Source organism: Anas platyrhynchos, chromosome 18 (genome assembly GCF_047663525.1).
Source record: "Anas platyrhynchos isolate ZD024472 breed Pekin duck chromosome 18, IASCAAS_PekinDuck_T2T, whole genome shotgun sequence".
NCBI lineage: Eukaryota > Metazoa > Chordata > Aves > Anseriformes > Anatidae > Anas > Anas platyrhynchos.
Window position 1 is genome coordinate 155,790 of NC_092604.1, and position 11,573 is coordinate 167,362.

Consider the following 11,573-nt stretch of genomic DNA (forward strand, 5'->3'; position numbering starts at 1 on the left):
TAGTGAAATAACAAATTAGTTCTCTGCTCAGCCACAGCCTCCTCCACCAAATTTAAGTAGAACCTGCAAAGAAGTTGAAGTTGTAAAACATTTGTCAGATGCAAGGGGCAGCGCTGCGTGGGTTAGCATCACGCTCAGATGCCCACAGTACCAACAGGTGCTTTCTTTCCAGAGGCACTGGCTCCTCCAAGAGTTCCCCGCACGAAGAACTGAAGAAGCTGCAGGCAGGGTGAGCCTTCCTCAGTCCTCATCCTCACAGCGAGGAGTACTGGGGACGGGGAGCTGTGTTTCGGCTTGCTAAGAAGCAGAAACCCCCCGAGTTTTCAGGCGGGCTCCGCTCAGCTCCCCTTGTGACTGCTGCTCGGGACACGACCCTGCCTTGCTCGGCACCCTCGACTCCAGCAGGTGCTGCTGCTGGCAGCTGCCCTATGTATACAAAAAAAAAAGAAACCAACACAGTATTTTCCTGCTTTTAAAGTATATCCCGAAGATTTACTAGGCATTGTGACGTTCTGCAGAAGCCCACAGCTGTAACTAAGGTTTGTGGGGTGTAGAGGGGCTGGGGGCTAAACAAGGCCAACAAGAGCCACATCTCCTCCCCGGTTGTCTCCCCTGTACTCTTTTTAGGACATCCAACATTCCCAGATCTCGTTTTGTCCCAGTGACCAAACAGGAGCCTGGCACTCATGCACTACGCCTTAAAACCTCTACAAACCGTGCGCCTAAGTCAGAGCACTCATTATAAGCCTGTTGAGGGATTTCTTGAAACAGCAAAAATCCCATGGCTTGCTGTAGCTGAGCAAACCAAGCTACCAGGGCAACTATGAGAAGTTCCCATGACAGTGTTCCCACATCGCCCAATTGAGGAATTCAGAAAAATATTGTTACCAGTAGCTGGCTTCAAGGACAAGGTCTATGTGACTGCTAATCACAAGGGGGTTGTTTTCTTGCAGGTGGGGTTGTTTTCTTGCAGTTGTTTGTCTGAGTGCTTTTGACCAATAATCTTGTGTGAAACACTGTCCACCCCTGTTAAGTTCTCTATAAAAGTTAGGCTATTCGGGCAATAAAATGGAGCATGATCTGACTCTACTGTGTGTCTGTCGTGCTTTCGGCCGTGCTTCCTGCAACATATGGCGCCCGAACAGGCTGAGACCTGAACAGGACCTGCACAGACATCGCACCGGAGCAGGACATCGCAGCACCGGAGCAGACATCGCAGCCGAGCACGGACATCGCAGCGGCGCCGGGGCAAACATCGCAGCGCAGCGGGACACCAGCGGCGCCGGCACATCCGAACGCAGGTAGACCAGGAGACCAGCGGCACCGGGACCGGCGGCGCCGGGACCAGCGGCGCCGCGATCTCGCCGCGCCGTCGGGACTTCGGAGCGCCCATCCGACCGGCGCTTCAGCAGACCGGACACCGGCCCGGACACACGGTACACAGGCCTCACGGTGAGACGCGGTACTCCCGCTGAGAGACGCGGAAAACGGTGGGAAACGGGGTTTTGCGGCGGGACGTGGAATTGCGGAGGGCCGCGGGAAATTGACGTAATCACGGTGCGACGCAGGCCGTCCGGAGTCGGGTTGCTACGGGAGATAAGAGGCGTCACCGAGCAACAGCGGGGCGGAGATTGCGTAACCGTGGAGGCGGAGGCGGCCGTGAAGCTTCTCTCTAACATTCTCACTATGAGAGGCGTGGCTTGCAATACGAAAAAGGTTAAATCATTGGTAAATTGGGCCCAGAAGGAGGGCTTTCTGAAAGAGACCCCCCAAAATTTTAGCCCGGATGAGTGGCAACTCATAGGAGACCGTTTATGGCAGACATCTACCAAGAATGGGAAGTTTGATAAGGATTTATGTAAAACCTGGCGTTTGGTGATTGATGCCCTAAACGGTCTGAAGGCCGACCGCCAGGTTGTCATGGCAGCGACGCAGGCTTTGTCAGTGCAGTCTGGGGCCCCTAAAACATCAAGTACGGAATCCGACACCTCGTTATCACAATTGTTTCCGGTGGATCCTATGCTGACCCCGGTTCGAGGCATGACCTCTTCAATAAAGGATTCGGCTGCAGCTATTGCTAAGGGACTGTCCGAGCCCGGTGCGGATGCGGCCTGTGACCTGCCCTCTTCACCTCCTGCGCCGGAAAATCTCGATGCGAGGCCCCCGGCATCCGCGCCGCCGCCAGGGGACCATAAATCCACCCAGGGTGTCTCTCCCCTGCTATCGGCCACCCCGGCTTCATCAACACCGATGTCAACCAGGTGGTCGCGTATCATACGTGACGCCATCCTCGACGGAGATTGGCACGCCTCCTCCTCCTTGGCATGTCCAGTTATTGTCGACTCTGGACAAGGCACCGGGTCATGGATGCCACATGATTGGAAGCTTCTACAACAAGCCAGGAAAACAGTAACAGATTATGGATTACACTCTCAAGCAGCACGACAGATAATTCATTGGATCTTCCAGGCAGATCTGATGTGTCCCTTCGACTGCCAAAACATAGCACACCTGTTGTTAACTCCCTCTCAACTGTTAATTTTTGAAAGAGAATGGCTACAGTTGGCACAAATTGAAGCGAGTCGTCCGCGTCAGACGGGAGACCCCCTATATGGCACCACAGTTGAAATGCTAACAGGAACAGGCCCGTACTTCGATCCTCAGCTTCAGTTGCAATTCCCTGAGATTGTTCATCGGACAGCTGCACAGCTTGCCCTACGAGCTCTTTTTGCCCTCCCTGGGGAAAAGAAAGCTCCTCCATTTGCTTCAGTTCACCAGGCCCAAGGTGAATCTTATGCCAAGTTCATCGACCGATTATGGACAGCAGTCATGGATCATCCTGACCTGTCATCAGACATGAAACGGAGCATGATCTGACTCTACTGTGTGTCTGTCGTGCTTTCGGCCGTGCTTCCTGCAACATATGGCGCCCGAACAGGCTGAGACCTGAACAGGACCTGAACAGGACATCGCAGCTTCGCCGGGACAAACATCGCAGCGCAGCGGGACACCAGCAGCACCGGCACATCGGAACGCAGGGGGAACAGGAAACCAGCGGCACTGGGACTGGTGGCGCTGGGACCAGCGGCGCCGCGATCTCGCCGCGCCGTCGGGACTTCGGAGCACCCATCCGACCGGCGCTTGAGCAGACCGGACACCGGCCAGGAAACACGGTACACAGGCCTCACGGTGAGACGCGGTACTCCCGCTGAGAGACGCGGAAAACGGTGGGAAACGGGGTTTTGCGGCGGGACGTGGAATTGCGGAGGGCCGCGGGAAACGGAGTTGCGGCGGGACGTGGAATTGCGGAGGGCCGCGGGAAACGGAGTCGCGGCGGGACGTGGAATTGCGGAGGGCCGCGGGAAACGGAGTCGCGGCGGGACGTGGAATTGCGGAGGGCCGCGGGAAACGGAGTCGCGGCGGGACGTGGAATTGCGGAGGGCCGCGGGAAACGGAGTCGCGGCGGGACGTGGAATTGCGGAGGGCCGCGGGAAACGGAGTCGCAGCGGGACGTGGAATTGCGGAGGGCCGCGGGAAACGGAGTCGCGGCGGGACGTGGAATTGCGGAGGGCCGCGGGAAACGGAGTTGCGGCGGGACGTGGAATTGCAGAGGGCCGCGGGAAATTGACGTGATCACGGTGCGATGCGGGACATCTGAGATCGAGCTGCTACGGGAGACCAGAGACATCAGTGGACAACGGCAGCCGACCCTCACCGTGTGGCGAGTCGGCACAGAGCAGAGGGGCGGACATCAGGACCCTGCAGCCTGTCTGACGTAACCATGGAGGCAGCGGCGGCTGTGCTGCTTCTCTTTGGCATTCTTTTTATAAGAGGTTTATCTTGCAATGCAAAAAAGACTATTCGTCCCCAGATCGGTGTTATAACTATGTTTCTGGATAACATTCCTTGGGGTTGCCTCAGTCTACGGACTATTAATGACGATTTAGCTCTATTGCAGAGCAGGAGTGCAGAGACGCAGATTACACTGCCAAATGACCACCGGCAGGCTCGTTCACAAACAGCTTCTAGGATTGCAGCCGGCACTGCCTGCAGCCGTATAGCAGACGTTACACTCTCTTTCCTAACTAGTAATCATGTGTCTTATCCATTTGTGGTGAATGGTCAGTGGCAAAAAGAAAAGGGGGAGAGTAAGGGGCGGCAAAGACAGAAACGGTACCAGGAGGATGCCACTGACACTACTAGCACGGGTAATAGGAGTAGCATAAGTGACATAGGTGCAGGGCGGCGGCAGGCACTGCCGCGCTGTGGGGCATTCTGCCTGCTGCTCGCCCTCACCTGCCTGTGCACTGCTGCCGACAGTGCTAGAGCAAAATGTGAAGACTGCTCAGACGGCAGTGATGAGAGTGCTTGTGTGAAGAAGACGTGTGCTGAATCTGACTTTGTGTGCAACAGTGGTCAGTGTGTGCCAAACAGATGGCAGTGTGATGGGGATCCGGACTGTGAAAATAGGTCTGATGAGATTGCTGATCTGTGTTATATGAGAACATGCCAGGTAAATGAAATCAGCTGTGGTCCTCAGTCAACCCAGTGTATCCTGGTGTCCTGGAAATGTGATGGTGAAAAAGACTGTAACAGAGATCCTGATTGCAAGGATGGAAGTGATGAAATTAACTGCCCTTCTCAGACCTGCAGGCCAGACCAGTTCAGATGTGAAGATGGGAACTGTGTCCATGGGAGTAGGCAGTGAAGTGGTGTGAGAGACTGTCTGGATGGCACTGATGAAGCAAACTGTAATGATGTTATTCAGTGCTCAGGACCTGGCAAATTCAAGTGCAGAAGTGGAGAATGCATAGATATCAATAAAGTGTGTAACCAGCAGAGAGACTGCAAGGACTGGGGTGATGAGCCCCTGAAGGAATGCAACATACATGAATGTGACTGTCCATCTGGGTTTGAGTTTGTAGACAAGAGAAACTGTGGAGATATTGATGAATGTCAAAACCCTGGTATCTGTAGTCAAATCTGTATCAACCTGAAAGGTGGCTACAAATGTGAACGTAGCCGTGGCTATCAGGTGAATCCTGCTACAGGAACCGGGAAAGGGCCATACTGGTACAAAAACACAAATAACACCTGTGATTACAATGACGCTGCTAAGCAGGGTTTAGGGGTTTGTAGCATGGAGACAAGGGGTAACAGCTACAGTGTTTGGAACAATTGTGCAGCTTTGGCCTTACCTCCTGATGTGCTTCTGATTTGTGGGGATGGGGCCTGGCAAGGTATCCCTGCAAATGCTGTCAGATGTCCATGTTACTTAGATAAACTCATTGTATTTGCTCCTAGCTTGTTACAGTTGCGTGAGATCACCAGACATAAATGGGCATTGCTTGCATCGGATTGCAACGATAATGTTGAATTGTGTGGGGTTGCAGCTAGAGCGGCATTAGCAATTTCAGTGCCTGGGGTGGCATCTGCGGCCGCACGTAACAACTTAGAAAAATTGGTATGCTGGGCCAAGAGGCAAGCCTATGCCACGACAGAGATACTTGAGGAGATGTTACCAGATCAAAATAGTCTGCGACATCTGCTTTTACAGGATCAAGCTGCTATTGACATCTTGCTTTTGGCTCAAAGGAATGGGTGTGAGGACTTTAAGGGAATGTACTGTTTAAACCTTTCTGATCATAATGAGTCAATTCACAAATCCATTACTTTCCTGAAAGAGCATATGAGAAAGATTCAGTATGGTATCAATCCTTTCAATCAATGGTTCACTGACTTGTTTGAAACAAGGTGTAGATGGTTGCTGGGTTTAGTCACAAGGGGATTAAGGATTTGGTTTATGGTGGTAGTAATCATCGTTGTAAGTATAGCTAAAGAGTCACTTGTAAAACTGCTGTGTCAGGCTTGGTTTGCTCAAAAGAAGAAGGGGGAATTGTTGAGGGATTTCTTGAAACAGCAAAAATCCCATGGCTTGCTGTAGCTGAGCAAACCAAGCTACCAGGGCAACTATGAGAAGTTCCCATGACAGTGTTCCCACATCGCCCAATTGAGGGATTCAGAAAAATATTGTCACCAGTAGCTGGCTTCAAGGACAAGGTCTATGTGACTGCTAATCACAAGGGGGTTGTTTTCTTGCAGGTGGGGTTGTTTTCTTGCAGTTGTTTGTCTGAGTGCTTTTGACCAATAATCTTGTGTGAAACACTGTCCACCCCTGTTAAGTTCTCTATAAAAGTTAGGCTATTCGGGCAATAAAATGGAGCATGATCTGACTCTACTGTGTGTCTGTCGTGCTTTCGGCCGTGCTTCCTGCAACATAAGCCGGCAGCTCTTTCTGGTCTCACAAACTATATGTGGCTTGAGAGATGCTCTCCAGATTCAGGGCGCTGAACACCTGCAGCCTTTGCCATAACCATGACAAAGTTCAGGAGCTCCCTGCTGGCTCCAAGGCTGGCTCCAGCAGCGGCTTCAAGCTGTGGGTCAAGAAGGCCAAGGCACCCAACGAGAACCTGCAACACCAAGTGGCTTTCTGGAACGGCTCCAAACACAACTGGAAGCCTGTTGGTTTTTTTGGAAGTGAGCTCTTCTGGACCTGTTAGGTGCAAGCAGAAGTCAAACTTTCAAAGCATGTTTGCATCGTTAAGCTCTCCATGATCCATCTCCAAGGTCTTCTAAGAGCTAGTAGCAACGTGGTCAGAGTTCTTGCCTGTTTTTCCCTTCACGTTCTCCCACGTCAGCAGCCGTGTGCTCCCTTTGGGCTGACTTCCAGAGCTGGGTAGAAAGGATCCCCTGGAAGCAGAGATGCTGCTTTATGCAACACCTTGCAGCTCACTGCACTCTGAAGGGTACACGAAAAGAGGTGAGTGGTCCTGGTGTGGTTCCTTCCAGCTCTCAGAAAGGCAAGAGAACTGGAAATGAACCATCAGCCAAAGGGAGGCACGGCGCAGCGTTACGAAATGCCATCTGGCTGCTACAGGATAAGGAAAGGAGGCATTTTTGGTGGCTCCCATCTCCACAGAAAAAGAAACAACTATTTATGCAGCAGAGTGGTTGGAGTATTTCAGGAGGCCCTGAGCTACCTCAAAAACCAACAACGAAACCACAAACCAAACCGAAACCAAACCAAACTAACATGATGGACTGCAATAAAAGATGAACATCAGAATTAATACTACCAATGACAATAAAGATGTTGAAAACTTGAGTCATCACATCCCTTGTGTAGACTGCAGGAGGAAGCACCTTTAGTGCCTGATGTGACAGTGTCAGAAAGTTAATTAATAACACCACAAAACTGGATTCCTGTGAGCACACACTCGGCAAAGGTGATACAACCGACAGCCGGACTTGAACACTGATACTGGTACCTGACTGGGAAATAGCGAGGAAACAAAGGGAGGAGGGGAAACCGTGCTATCCTGAAAATTGCATCACTTGTTTACAAGTCACCGGCAACTCCGAGGCAAACCATCTCGGGCATTTATGGATCAGTGACCTCACGTCTCTGGCACAGGACGGAGAGGGAATACCGACCGTGAGTTCACAGAAGGGAACAGCGCGTCCAGGCCCTCCTGCACTGCGCCAAATGTGGTCAGAATGTCCCCTCCCCTCATCACCCCAAAACTTATCACGTAGGACTTCTATTAAACAGACCCCAAAGAGCTCGTTCTGTCAATTTTGCAACAGGCTCAGGATTTCTCAGAATTAGAGAGGCTAATTTCATAATATACAAAAAGACTGCATCTGGCACAGGGGAATTCTCAGCTAGACTTCAGCCTTGAGACACAAAGCGAAACTGACCATAGAAATAGAGATTGGCCAGAGCTCAGCCACAAGCGAGTATGCCTCGGTTATATTTATTACCTGCAAGCAGAACTAGAAAAACAGTTTACACTGACTTGCTGCTTTAGAAGTTAGTTCCATAAAGACGGAAGAAATTCTCAACTCAAACTTGAAAAAAGCATCAGACTTCAAAACCAGTCATAGATCTTTGAAGTAAGACTGTTATGAATTCAGAAGTCACATCCAAACAAAAAGATCATTTATATTAATGGTAACTAGATTAAAAAAAAATTAATCCTGTCCCTCAGGCTTTGTAAGTGACTGGGGAGAAAACAGCGCAAGGATAGTAATAAGCCTAAGTGAAACACCACAAACTGCTAAGGGAAGCAAAAGACCCAAGGAAACAGCCTTTTTGGTACATTAGGAACAAAAGGAATCCTAACAACAGCACAAAGTCCATCACTTGACAGAAATTCTTCAGCGTAGAGAAATTTACAAAAGGCAGAACCGTTCAAAACCAAGCTCTAACAGGCTCCAGGGACGCGTGGACACGCAGCGATAAACATCGGTTTTCCCAGTAATAACCAGCAGAGATAAATGACGACAATTACGGCTAGCAAACGGAGCGCTGGATGCAGCTGAAGCAGGCACAGGTCATCGAGGGCTTGGCAAGAGAAGAGAGAGCCCAGGAGAGCCACAAGAAGCATTCAAGGAGTAGGAAAGCCTCACAAAGAGAATGCGTGCCCTACCTCCAAGTGTTATGTCTCAAACTTGTCTTTGTTAAACAAGCACAGTGCACAGGTGCTTTACGGAAATGCAAAGGGCTTTTTGGCTGAGGAAAGCTAGTAGGACTGCCAGCCTGAAGTTAGCAGTCACCTCGTTTAGAAAAAATGGCACCTCCTTCTAACGAGCTCCGGAGAACCCAATTAACAGCGTAACTGGCAGAGGCTGCCTTGCTGGCAATGTTTCAAGACGGTAACAAATGGGTTTTCTACATAATGTCTGCTTGTTCGGGGAGGTTTGGACTTACAGCCTATGGCATTTAGGTCCTGGGGTTTGCCTCATACAGGTTGTTCTCCACAGCTGGACCAGGTTCCTCAGAGCACCCACCAGCTCCTCGTGCGTGAAACCCCTCTGAGCAAACACCAACACAGCACAGGCTGCTGCTTAACACCAGCAGCGCAGCTTTCCAAACTCCCCTCTCCTTTCCCCCTCCAGCGGGCTGCTCGTGTTCACCTCAGGCCTTCCACAACAAAGCCCCCTTTGCACGGATCGCCGTGCACTTTGACAGCCCCAAGGCGCTCTCTGGGGCGCCTGTCCCGGCTGGGACCGCCACCTCAGCCTTGACTCACCCTTCAACGAAGCCAAACTCCTCCGTCAAGCCTGACGGGGAGCCCCAGCACCTACCGGGCAGCGCTGACAGCCGCAGCCTCTCCGCTCCCTCAGCGCCCCGCCGCCGCCTCCATTAGGCGCCTCGCCCCGCCGGCTGCCGATCTCCAGCGCCGCGCAGCACCTGGGGGTCAGCCGGGCGTCAGGGCGGCCCCCGGTACCGCAAAAACCCCCGGCACCGCAAAACCCCCCGGCAGGGCTGGGGACATGGCCCCGCTCCCCTCCCACCGCCACACCGAGCGCGTGTGTGTATATATAGAGGGGGGGGGAGCCCGGTCTCGGCTGGCTCCGTCCCGGTTCAAGGCACGGAAAGCGAAGTTGCTCGCCCTGCCCGTGTGCTCCCCATACCCCCGGCTCTGTCACAGCCCAACCGCGCCCCGTTCCCCCCTCACAGAGCCGGGGAAGGGGTGCTCGCAGCCGCCCCTCTCCTCAGGGCCGGCCGGGGGAGCGCCTCGCCTTCTCCCCAGGGGTCTCCCGTGGCCGCTTGGGGTCGCCTCCCGCAGCCGCCTCGCCCCCCTCTCCTCTCAGCCCCGCCGCCTGCCTCCTCCTCCGCCGCCGCCGTTTTGCGTCTCCGGGAGTCGTCCGCTGCCGGCGGGGCGGGCGCTGAGCCGTCGCCGAGTCCCAGCTCCGCCGGCCGCCCGGGCCCTCGCCTCGCAGCCCGCGGCGCCCACTCGCATCCTCCCGGAGCCTCGCAGCCTCCCCGCCCCGTCCCCGGGAGGGTTTGAGAGCCGGGCAGGGCCAGGCAGCGGCGGGCCGCGGTGCCTCAGCCTCCCCCGGCAGGGAGCGGGGCGGAGCCGCTCCGCCCGGCAGGCGGCGGCCGGCCCGGCCCGGCTCGGCTCGCCTCGGCTCAGGGCATAAAGGCGCTGAGGGCGCCCGGCTCCCCGACCTCGGCTTCTTCTCCAGCCCCGAGTTCCCCTCAGGTGCCCGGTGCTGAGGGAGGAATGCCCTCCGGGGCTGGCTGGGACACCCCCAAAACCTTTGGAGAAAAAACAAACAAACAGCGAACAAACAAAAAACCCACCCCCAACCCCCTTTTTTTCCACCTCCAAGTTGAATAAAGAGGAGCTCTTCCTTCAGTACGTGTCCAGATATCTTAGTCTACGTTTTGCTTTAACTCCCACTACGTACTTCTCTTCAATACGCTGTGTTTCCACATACCGCTGCTTTTAGCAATGTTTTTGCCTCAGACGCTAAAAGTTGATCTTTTCCCCAAGTCAGAAAAAACAGAATGGGGCTTCTGGGAACCCTTAGCTGTGACAGCTGTTCATGTACAACCGAGATTTACGCCTTTATATATATTTAACTGTGAAGGTCTTCTTCTCTCCCGACTAATAACGGGGAGAAGTTTGCCCAAAACTTCGAAGAGCAAAAGTTTTGATGCCAGGAACGCTCCTGCTTCCTCGTTGCCTGTCATTCCCTTTTAAGTATGAAATTTTCCAGTTGCAATGCAATGAGCTGACTGTGGTTCCATAGGTAAAGATGCATTTAGGATACCAGGTTTTCAACATCGTCTTGAAGTGGATAAGAAGAAACACATTTTTGCCTCAGTGATATGTTTTTTTCCTCTCCTTTGCCTGGAGATGCAATGAAAGCTTCCTGTTGTCCGCTCAACACAGGCACCTTCTTCACGGTAGCTTTTTAAATACAGTGCTAACAACACAGCTCTTTGTTCCCTTCTGTACGTCTACTGAAACGCAGATTAGGTGCCAGGCGTAGGTCAGTCTTGGAAAAAGCTGCCACCCCTAATGTTATAAGTTAGACCACACAATTTTCTGGTCTATTGAAATTATTTTATTAATCAAGTAAGCAGACACAAGCAAAACAGCGCTGGGTGGCTGGGGAGTCTCCGCTCCACCACAGCACGCAACTTCCCCTTTCCAGTGTCGCTGTTTTAGAGCATTCAAGTTCTGGCTTGTTGAGACTTGACCTGTCGACTTGTCGACTTGTCGAGACTTGTTCTGAGGCTGCGCAGTCTGTTGTTGGGGGTCGTTATTCTTCCTCCGGTGATCATGCGTTGTGCTTGTGTTCAGGTGGGGGCAAAATAGGATGTCTTGAGGTGGGTGGGTGGTATCTTACAAAATCCTTGTTTTAACAAGGATTTAACAAGATGTTTACCCAACCCTCCTTCCCCATTTGTCCCCATGTTACAATGCCGTGAGTTGTGAAACCTTATCTCCTCAGTAGATTCTTTAAATTCTCAAGGACAATGAACAAGCCCCTACTAATTTATCACAATCCCTCCTTTTTCTTTTTCTAACATATTTTGTTCATTGAATTTTTGCAATATTTTCTTGCTGAGCATCAAAGTTTCTGCGTCGTCCTCCTCCTGCTCAAGAGATTCATACTTAGCATACACAAGCATAAGATGAGCAGCTTCCAATTGTCTTTTCACAATTGCAATTACTCGATTGAATATACATGGTCCAAAAGTCAGTGTTAAT

At 52.3% G+C, this 11,573-nt stretch overlaps 1 pseudogene; it reads right to left on the bottom strand.

Annotated features, from left to right (window-relative positions):
- Positions 1 to 9,908, bottom strand: part of LOC139999027 (ubiquitin carboxyl-terminal hydrolase 42-like) — a 28,186-nt pseudogene extending 18,278 nt beyond the window's left edge.
- Between the last annotated feature and the right edge of the window lie 1,665 nt (positions 9,909 to 11,573).